The following is a 10,909-nucleotide window of genomic DNA, read 5'->3' on the forward strand; positions in this document are numbered from 1 at the left end:
ATAGCATCCTATTTCGTAAATGTCAAACCTTTAAGTAAATTATGAACACATTTGACATGTCATTTGTGTTGCCATTCTCAAAAAAATAGGTGGTGTAAAAAGCAAACGCTATATGGCCCACCCTGTACGTTCAGTGCATACGTACCGCTCTACGAACATCAGATATTTTGAACCGCTAACTTCAACCGGTATATACCGCAAGCTTCAACCTGTTTATAACTCTAACTTCTAACGAAATATACCGCTAACTTCAACCTGTGCATAAAAATTAAGAATATGTACATATATTAGGTTGGGGAATAAGATAATAGCGTTCATATATTTTCTTTTATTCGATAGAACTCTTGCTGCTATACAAAACTATGTTAATTATATTTTTGAGTTAGTTATTTAATTTTTTATTAGTTTTAAGGTTTAGAAATGGAGTCCCAGGAGACAAAAATCAACATTTTCGACACCTGCTCTTCTTTGCTTTTCATCGAGGTCAAAAAGGTGCCTGAACAGCCCGTAACATTTGCGACGTGTATGGAGAAGGTGTCATAGCCGAGTGTAAAGCATGGAAATGGTTTGCAAAAATTACGACTTTGACGCCGATGACACATTCTGCAGCGGAAGGCCTTCTGAATCCAATGAAGAACGTCTGAACTCACTTTTGAAGGAGAAAATTCACCAAGCCAGTCGTGAATTGGCGAACAAATTAACTGCGATCATAAAACGATCCTTAATCACCTCCATTCAATAAGATTTACCGAAAAATTGGGAGCCTGGGTGCCTCAAGAGTTCAACGAAAAAAACAAAGAAAGTCGCCTTCAAATTGCTTCTCAGCATCTCTCCCGCCATCGAGCAACACGCGGTCATAAAAAGTATTTACTGCACCGAATAGTCACGGGAGATGAGAAGTGGTGTATATACATACATCAATGTGACGCAAAAAAAGGAGTGGGTAAAAACGCTACTAACTTATTTCCCGATTCAATATATATTATTGTTCGTGAGTGCGCACATTTTTAATATTTTGTGTGATGGCAACGAAAGAAGCTTCTCGGTTGTCACCTGAGGATATGGTTATTTTTTACAAGCGTGAGGCGTAATCAGTTTATGCGCAAGCGCAATCGATTGAGCCGGCAATCGAAGACGAAAAAATTAATCCGTTCACCGAAGTGAATTTAAAATTACGGTTGGAGTGCCTCGAACATATTTCCAGCACGGTTAACTTGGCTAATGACAGCTTCGAAGAGCTAAATTTGGATGAAATCGGCGGAACACTGATTGCCTACATTCAGTGGTGGACCAACGGCATACACAGACTTCTTTTCCCTGTTTTCGACCGTTTTAGACAAGGATACGGACCTCACGGATGACGAGAAGTTGCAACACTTACCTTCATCTCTAAAGAGTCCAGCTCTGGATGCAATTCGTTCGTTGGAGATGAGTGGCAACAACTGCTCTGTGGCTTTAGAAAGGATTAGCTTAACAAAAGATTTAGCGATAAACGTATTATTTATCAGGAACACATCACTGTGATTATGGGCATCAAAAGGGTGAAGCTTCGAGAATTATCCAACAAGTTAAATACAAACCTGTGCGCCCTACGTACCTTGAGAAAATGTATCTCCCCAACTCCGTCTTAAAGAGGTCAAAAGGCTTGCTTTATGTTTAAACTGTCTCAGAAAGGCCATCAACTTCGAACGTGCAATGGTGGTTTATGCCGTAAAAGTGGAGCTAAGTACTACAGTCTGCTAGATATTGACTCCTCTAAGTCACAAGTCATCTTCAGAGCAAACTATCTCCCAAGTAGCACCGCTAAACACTTCAAAGGATATTTCAACTTCAGTCAAACATCACCCCTTGGTTGCCATCTCACAAACACCGTCAGCTGTCATATCTGCTCAGAATCTCAGTCCTGATGTTGTGCTTCTGACCACTGCTGTCATCAATGTTAAGAACAACGCAGTTCATGTGTGCCGTGCACTCATCAACTGCAGTTGCACAAAACCAAGTCGTCCACCTCCGTATCGGGTCTTAGTAATGCCAAAGTCACCTCTGATGGTTTGACTGTCAATATTATTAGTCAGTCTCAAAACTCGGAGTACTCTGCTTGCATTACAGCGTTGGTTGCTCCTAATATAACCGGCAACCAACCCCTTTTACTTTAGATAATTCTCATTTGAATATAGCGTCGAACATTTGTTTAGTAGATCAAGGTTTTTTTCCAGTCGCAGCGAATAGACATGCTTGTTGGAGCCAGTCTCTTTTTGATCTGTTATATACTGGCCAAATAAAGTTAGCTCATGGCCTACCGCTCCTAGAGAAAACTAGGTTAGGATGGGTTGTAATAAGTGGTCAATCACAGCGAAAAAGGTGAGCAATATTAGCCACGCAGTCATCACGTAATTTTTGGGAGGCTGAAAGTTGCTTTGAATCTGTCGCCACATACTATAAGGAAGAGCTGTCCACATACTCCAGGGAACTATTCGATCCGGGTACAAGCAAAATTTTATATTGATCCCTTGCAGCATTTATACGGGAGAATTTGGATCTAAAACATATGTCGCTGGTTTGTAAAGACAATCTGCGGCATTGTAAATACTTTCTGCCACATCACTGTGTTTTGAAGGAAGACAACACGATTAATAAACTCCGCGTTGTATTCGATGGCTCTGCGGTTTCATCCTCTGGGTCCTCGTTGAACGACTTGCTTATGGCAGGACCCACCATAAAACCTAAGCTATTCAACACATTGCTTCGGTTTAGAACCTTTGCAACCGCTTTGACGGACGATACTTGTAAGAAGTATCGTTGTGTGCGAGTCTCAGAGTCCGATATTTATCTGCAAGTTTCATTGCTCTCAATTCGTTCGATGCACCAGTTAGCCATTGATGAACAAAAATATTAAAGCGTCATTTTTGTGTCGACGAACTTATAACAGGCGATGAGTCCATTCAAGAAGTCAGGAACATTATGAGTCACGATACAAACTTGCTGGCTAAAGTAGGTTTCAAACTGAGAAAGTGGTGCTCCAATAATCCTGAATTGCTGCAGCCGGACCCACCTAATAATCGAGAAACACTACTCAAGCTCGACGATGGAAGCGATATCGCTAAGGCACTCGGCATTGCTTGTTGTTCGCGTTACCACCCATGCAGCCTTCATTAAAACACTGTAAGTGGCAAATTTTGTCAACCATTGCTTTCATCATTACATTCATCGTGGTTTAGCTTGTGTGCGGATATTGACCGCATACCGCAAATAAAATTTCATCGTTTGTCAATCCACCAGAATGGTGCCTATGAAATTCATGGTCTTAGTGACGCCAGCATCGAAGCATACAGTATTTACGTAGAGTAAATTATATATACAGTGAGTCAAAAAAGTATTGCCACACTCGAAAAATCAAAGTTCTCAGTGGTATATCTTTTCTTCTAATGAAAGTATAAAAAAATAGAAAACAAGCTCAACCTGGAAAGGTTAAATAAAGCACAAATTCTCATCAAAAAAGTATTGGTACAGGTAGCGGAATCAGCTCCCTCCATTGCAGCTGTAACGCACTGATACTTTGTGTGTCGTCCTGTAGACTGAATAACTTAAAATTTGGACTTAAATTTTCTTTAAAAATGTTGTGATACACATTCAGCCTTATTGTAAACTTCACGTGAATGCAATTCCCAATGGGAAAATTCCCACATTTGTTCTGTTCTCATTGTGAACTTCACATGTGAAAAATTTCCCATTTTCAAAAAATTACCCTAACCGTCAACAAATTTTTTTCCACGTGAATGTATAGAATTTGTTCGTAAAACTGAAACTGGGGAACAACACTCGATAAAATGTAAGGATTGTTTATTGCTTATTAAACTTAGTTAAGAATTATTTTATATCACATTAGGTCTATAAACAAAACTCAGTTGACTTTTTTGGTAAGCACTATTACCGAAAATCCTGAAATAGGAAAGGGCTTCCAAAAAAAAAAAAAAAAGATAAAGTGCTGGCTTTTTGGAAGAAATTGAAAAATTCCCACAATAGCATGGGCCCACCATCAAAATCAATCTCCGAATGGAAAAAGGTCACTATCAATGCAGTGTGGCTATGGAATGTGCCATAATTTATATAGCCATTGCTTACAGGTGTGGATTGATCAAAAACGATGCGTACGAAACAAGGCTGTCGAAAATACCAAAAATAGGAAAAAGACCGGTGGAGGATCTTGCAAGCAACATGTTTTTTCTGTATTAGAACAGTCAATTTTGGATATAACTGCGTCAGTAGCAGCTGCGAAAGGTGTCGAAGATGGCAAGCCTTTTGGTTTGAATGCAACGAAATCAACTGGTAAGCAACGTGAAAATAACAGTAGTGATGAAGACAACAGCTCTAGTGAGGACTCTGAAGTGGAATGTAGTTGCATGGACAATAGCTTGGCCAGCAAACTCGCAAAAAATTAACCCTTCGGAGCTATTAAACATTGAATAGATGTTCAAAAAGAAATGTATGACAACGTCAGAAAGGGCTTGGAAATCCAGAGTCATCAATATACTGAAATAGAAGGCCACTTAAAGGAATTAAACCAAGGCCTCGAAAACTTTCAAAATATTCAAAACAGTTTACTGAAGGAAACAAAAACCCACAATTCGGAAATTGAACGGCTCAGAAAAATTGAAGTTGACCGTAAAATCATACTTATAAACAGCCAAATCAAGGTTCAAAATTTGAAAATACTAGCTGCAAAGAAAAGCTTAGGCATTAATTAGAATGTTTCGAACGTTTTTGTAAAAAAAATGATTTTTATGTACTTTATTTTTTCAAATTGGTAAAGCAAGATTGACAATAAAGCCGCTTTTGAGCTAATATAAATCAGACATTTCTTTGAAGAGTGTCATTCAATTATAAAAACATTTTGTCATAAATTTACATAAGGCAATTGCCTATATTTGCTCTAATACGCTTAGCCTCATTGAGGTATGAAATAATAATATTTGAAATAAAAGGTGTGTCATCGCACCGATACTTTAAGCATATATTGTGCAACGCGCAACAGACATTAGTAATTTGAGCTGCTTTCTTAGGCGAAAAATGTAGCTCCCTGGTTCCTAGTACACACCTCCATCTATTTTTTAAGACGCCAGTGGTCCTTTCCACAATGTTGCGTCCACGTGCATGAACCTCATTAAATTTGCTTTCCGTGGAGCCCTCTTTCGCTGACCTGTGGGGTGTTAGCAACCAAGGCTCCAGTGGATATCCAGCGTCGCCTATGAACAAAATTTGATTTTGGGACTTACAGATTTCATTAAAATATTACCTAGCAGCCAAACATTTCTAGTGCCTAGCAAGTAATCCTGCTCCATTGAAACCCTCAATTCACTTGTATTCCAAATTAATGAGTCATGGCAGGCTCCAGCGTGTGTAGCACGACGTATCTTATTGCCATTTTGTTATCACATACCTGCAGATAAAATTATTAACATGCGTAAAAGCATACACAAATTTTTCCAATCTACCAGCAAAACATTCATACTATAGTAACCCTTTCTGTTAGTGTTATTATATATAAGTGTTTATTATTCCTAGGGCCTATAATTCTAACGTGTGTGCCATCTATGCAGCCAATAATGCCTGGGGTATTAAATTGTTGATGAAAATCCAAAGCAATTTCACGCATTTCGTCTTTAGTAGGCGCAAGTAAGCACTAATCATTACAATTTTAATATTTAACGCAAAAATAAAAATGTTTGACTACACAACAGCAATTTTTTCTGCAAATATTTGTAAACAAAACATGAGTGATGTTCACAATAGCATATTCGAAATTCGAATATAAGGATTGATTCACATGAAATTAACGATACGAATTTTTTGTTCATGAAGTTTACAATAAGGCTGATTGTCTCATCTATGAACACGAGCAATTTCCGACAAGAGATGCCGCGAAACTCCCCCAAACCATCGCATTTCCTCCACCGTGCTTAAATGTTTTGAGCAGGTTGTTCTCTTGAAGCTCTTTATTTGTCTTTCGCCAAATCTTTTGTGTTCCATCTGACCCAAGTAAATTTAATTTTCTTTCATCTCTAAATATCACTACCAAAACGCGTCGGGCTTGTTTAAATGCTGTTTAGCAAATTCTAGCCTCTTTTTCTTATTTGCCCTCGAAATGAACCCGGCCTTATATAGGGTATTTCGAACAGTGTGGGGGTCGAAATGGATTTGAAGTGAGTTTTGCAGGGTCTCGCACAATTTGACAGCCCAAGTTTTTAGATTTTGTGCCACCGTGGACACCACAATTCGCTCCTGTCGTTCGGTTAATTTTTTTGGGCGGCCAGATCTGCTCTCCAGAGCTATTTTGCCAGTATTGCAATAATGCATAATGATGTTTCGAACGCTGGACCATGATTTATCGACAAATTTTCCAATTTCGCCTTAGGATTTTTTTCTAAACACAGTTTTATCATTAATTGACGTAGTTCTAGGGAAATTGCAGCACCACGGTCCATTTTGGTCTATGTCCGTTGAAATCGCAATCAAAAGTGAGTGCGACCGTATGCAATTCCTAAAACGTACGAATAAGTAAAAAGCAAAAGTGAAAAAGCATAAGCTAACATAAAGAATGTGCCAATACTTTTTTGATGATACCTTTCACGGTTGAGCTTGTAAACCTATGTCGATATTAATTTTTTTTGTTCAGATAGGTAATACATAAATACATTTAGAAAACTCCGTTTTCTATTTTTTATAATTTCATTACAAAAAAAGTTATGGCGCTGATAACTTTGATATTTCGAGTGTGCCAATACTTTTTTGACTCACTGTATATGTGCATTCTCCAGGAAGTATATACCTGTGCCAAATGTAGGGCAATTTCATTCGCATTTTGATCACACAGTATATCGCGCGGGCGATTTTGAGCTCGCCTACCCTAATCTTGTAGATAAATTGTGTTTTTCTTAAATCGAAATTTAATAGCGTTTGTGTCTTGCATAAGACCGCCAACAAAAAGTCTCGTTGACTGCACAGATAAGTGGCTGGTAGGTTGGTTGGTTAGAGTGGTGATTCATCCAGAATCCAACTAGCGCTTCCGCACCATTTTGTTGCCACATCCTCGTTACCAAATTGTTTACCAGTTATTTGCAGCAGGACTATATCCAGTCTGTGCGGTTAAGGAACCTTATTAGGTTGTTGACGTCTAAGCCAGACAGTTGCTCGAGACTCTCGAACAGCGGTTTGCCCAGGGTTAACATTCTGTCCTTCCATAGGGCAGGGCATTCACAGAGGAAATGGAAGATTGTTTCTTTTTCCTCCGGTTGTTTACAACTATGACAGTATGTGTTATGAGGGATGCCCATTTTGGCGGCTTGTTCTCCGATAGACCAGAAGCCAGTTATGACTGCCGTAAGTCTACAGGTGTCCCGTCGTTTCATGTTTATTAATGTCAACGATTGCTTGAGGTTGTAGGTGGGCCATAACGTTCTGCTGATTTTGCATTTCGTCTGGTCTCTCCATCTACAATCCGCAATTCGAAGGTATTTTAGGGAGATTGCATTCTTGACCGCACCTAGTGGAGTGAATACTGGTACTGCAAGAGCGTTATTCATGGCAGATCCCCCTCTTGCCAGTTCATCAGCTTTTTCGTTACCTTCTATGTTCCGGTGTCCCGGGACCCAAATTAAGGTTACTCTATGGTTTTCACTCAAGTTGGTGAGGCTATTCCTACTTTTCTCCACCACTTTAGAGGTTGTTATAGTCGCGTTCAGCGCCTGGATTGCGGCTTGGCTATCCGAGAGAATAGCGATATTGCCCTTAAAAGAGAAATCTGCGATTATTAACCTACAGGCTTCCCCAATTGCTAGTACTTCCGCGCACAGATTTTTCAATTCCAAGTCTATGAGAATATATACCAGCTCCAACACCACAGTCCATTTTACTGCCATCTGTATAGACTGTGGTATCGAAGTTGTTTAGGGAGAATCCCTTATTCCATTCTTTTTTAGATGGAAAGAGTGTGGCAAAATTCCTATTGAAGGTTACCATCGGGACGATATAGTCAGTCCTCACCGAGGTTAACTGAGTTTGTCGCAATAATAGACTAGCGTGACCATACGTTTTTCCTTTCCAGCGACCCGCTTCATTTAACCTAACTGCACTCATGGTTGCCGTCTTCTTTATATGTAGGCCTATTGGAATAACGTGTGTCAGTGCATTGAGAGCCTCTCGAGGAGATGATCTGATTGCACCGACCGTTATTGCACAGGCTGATCTTTGTATTCTGCCGAGTAATTTGGTATTGTACTCTCTCCCTAGAGCTTTCCACCAAACTACCGAACCATACGATAAAATTGGTCGTATAACCGCCTTATACAGCCATAATGTATGCTTGGGTTGAAGACCCCACCTTCTTCAAAGCATACGTTTGCAGGCATATAAAGAAATTTCTGCTTTCCTTACCCGTTCTTCGACGTTTAACTTCCAGCTAAGTTTGGAGTCCAAAATTACCCCTAAGTACTTTGCGCTGGTTGATAAAGTCAGAGTGTGTCCGTTGATATTTGGTATGGTAAAAGTTGGTACCTTGTATCTGGTGGTAAAAAGCATAAGTTCTATTTTACGCGGGTTTAAACTTAGCCCACATCCTGTGGCCCAAGAGTTAAGCTCGCCTAATGCCCTTTGGATGATCCCACTGATCGTATTTGGACACAGTCCTGACACCATTAACACCACATCATCAGCGTACGCCACCACTTTTACCCCACCTCCGTCAAGTTTTGTTAAGATTTTGCTGATTACTTATAGCCAAAGAAGTGGAGATAATACTCCCCCTTGACCCAGTTACTAATGCAACTGTCCACCTCCAGGTCTATCACCGCCCGTTGGATGGCATCTGTGCTAACATTGTTAAAGGCGCCTTCGATATCCAAGAATGCCGCCATGGTATAATGTTTGCTCTCTAGAGAACCCTCTATTGCTCCGATTACCTCGTGAAGCGCCGTCTCCGTGGATTTGCCTTTAAGGTATGCGTGTTGTGCAGTTGATATACCAGAGCTCTCCAAAGAGCTTCTGAGGTGCGTATCCAAAAGTCTTTCAAAAGTTTTTAACAGGAAAGACGAAAGACTGATTTGCCTGAAGTCCTTCGCTGATTCATGTCCTCTTCTACCTACTTTTGGTATGAAGACGACCTTGACTAGTTTCCAGCTGTCTGGAATATGGCCTTAGTTTAAACACGCTTTAAATATTTCCTCTAGCCATGGTAGGATACAGTCCAAGGTTTCCTGTAACATCTTTGGAATGATCCCATCTGGCCCCGGAGATTTAAAGGGTGAGAAAGATTTGATTGCCCATGCAACTTTTTCTTTGGTAATAATTTCATTAGCAAGATGCTGTTATATTGGCTCCGCCTAATGTTTCCCCTCTCACTTTCGTAAGCGCTGCATCCCGGAAAATGCGTGTTTAGCAGAAGCTCTAGCGATTCTTCTGCTGTAGCAGTCCAAGTTCCATCAGGTTTCTTGACCCAAGAAGCCATAGAGTGGTCTTTGGAAAGAACCCGGCTAAGCCTAGCAGAATCCCTAGTGGATTCGATTGACGAACAAAATTCCCTCCAGCTCTCTTTTTTGGCGGCCCTAATTGCCTTCTTGTACTGTCTCCGACTTTCTCTGTACAATTCCCAATTTCCCGTCGAGTAGCTTAGGTTAAACGTTGATCTAGATTTTGCCTTTAGTTTTAAGAGCTCACTGCTCTACCAAGGAGGGTGAGTTTTTTTGCTCAATTTTATGGGGCAGGACGTTTTGTAGGCCCTACTAAATGCCTTTTCCAGTGTTATGTCCCTACTCTCAAGGTTTTCCGTGAGAGTGATTTGAGGGATAGGAGTCTCTCCTATCCTCTTGTTTACTGCATTTTTGAACCTCTTCCAGTTGGTTCTTAAACGATTTCGATACGGTAGGGGTGGATCTACCTTAAGATCCAAATCATAGAGGATTTAACTATGAGGACCAACAGAAAAGGACCTTTTATTGGATACCCTCCAATTATCTACCTTTACAAAGCTATTTTCAGACAGTTGAGTAACATCACTCACTTCCTCCCATCCTCTGAAGTACTCCGTACTAGGAAAGGTGAAAGTGGGAGTGTTACCCCTGTTACATACCGATAAGTTAGTATTAATTATAAAATTATATAAAGACTCACCTCGGTCGTTTGTCTCGGAGCTTCCCCACAACGCATGCCTCGCGTTGACATCGCATCCGAGCAGCAGGTTCTTGTTTCTGGCTTCACACACAAGCCGACGAGCCTCCTCGGGTGGTGCTGGCCGATCATGTGCCATGTAGATGGAGGCCAGTATGATGCCGACACCGTCAGCGGCTTCTACCTCCACAGCCGTCACTTCCTGTGAACAATATGATGGGATTAAAAATATATTCAAATGTTTCTTAGCCACAATACATGATCTGGGGTTACCTTCAGTCCGTTTGTAGAAAAGGTTGTGGTTGTTCCCAGTGAACCCCTTCACCTCGGTGCTCCGCACCCAGGGCTCCTGGATTAAAGCGATGTCGACGTCCTCCTCCGCCAGGAGAACGGTTAGGTTGTCCGTTGCAGTCCGCGAGTGCTGCAGGTTTATTTGGACAACCGTGAGACCCATGCTGCTGGTCGCTTTACAATTCGACGGCGTCGCCAAGCTGCACTCCCGGGTGCTGCTCATTAGCGCCATCGTTTTTGGTAGATGCGGCGTCGTCAAGTTGCATGCCTGTGAGCAACTCGTTGGCGCCGTCAACCTCGTCCTGTTCATCCTCCGGATTTGCAGATCGAAATATCTTCAGTTGCGTTTTCCTGACGCCGAACCGAAGTTTATTGTCCACTTTTCCCAGTGGCTCGGTACTCTCCTCCGATATTTGGAGAAGGAAGGACACACTCTTCTTTTGCGGAGCCTCCGCTTTGA

Source organism: Anastrepha obliqua, chromosome 6 (assembly GCF_027943255.1).
Source record: "Anastrepha obliqua isolate idAnaObli1 chromosome 6, idAnaObli1_1.0, whole genome shotgun sequence".
Taxonomy (NCBI): Eukaryota; Metazoa; Arthropoda; class Insecta; order Diptera; family Tephritidae; genus Anastrepha; species Anastrepha obliqua.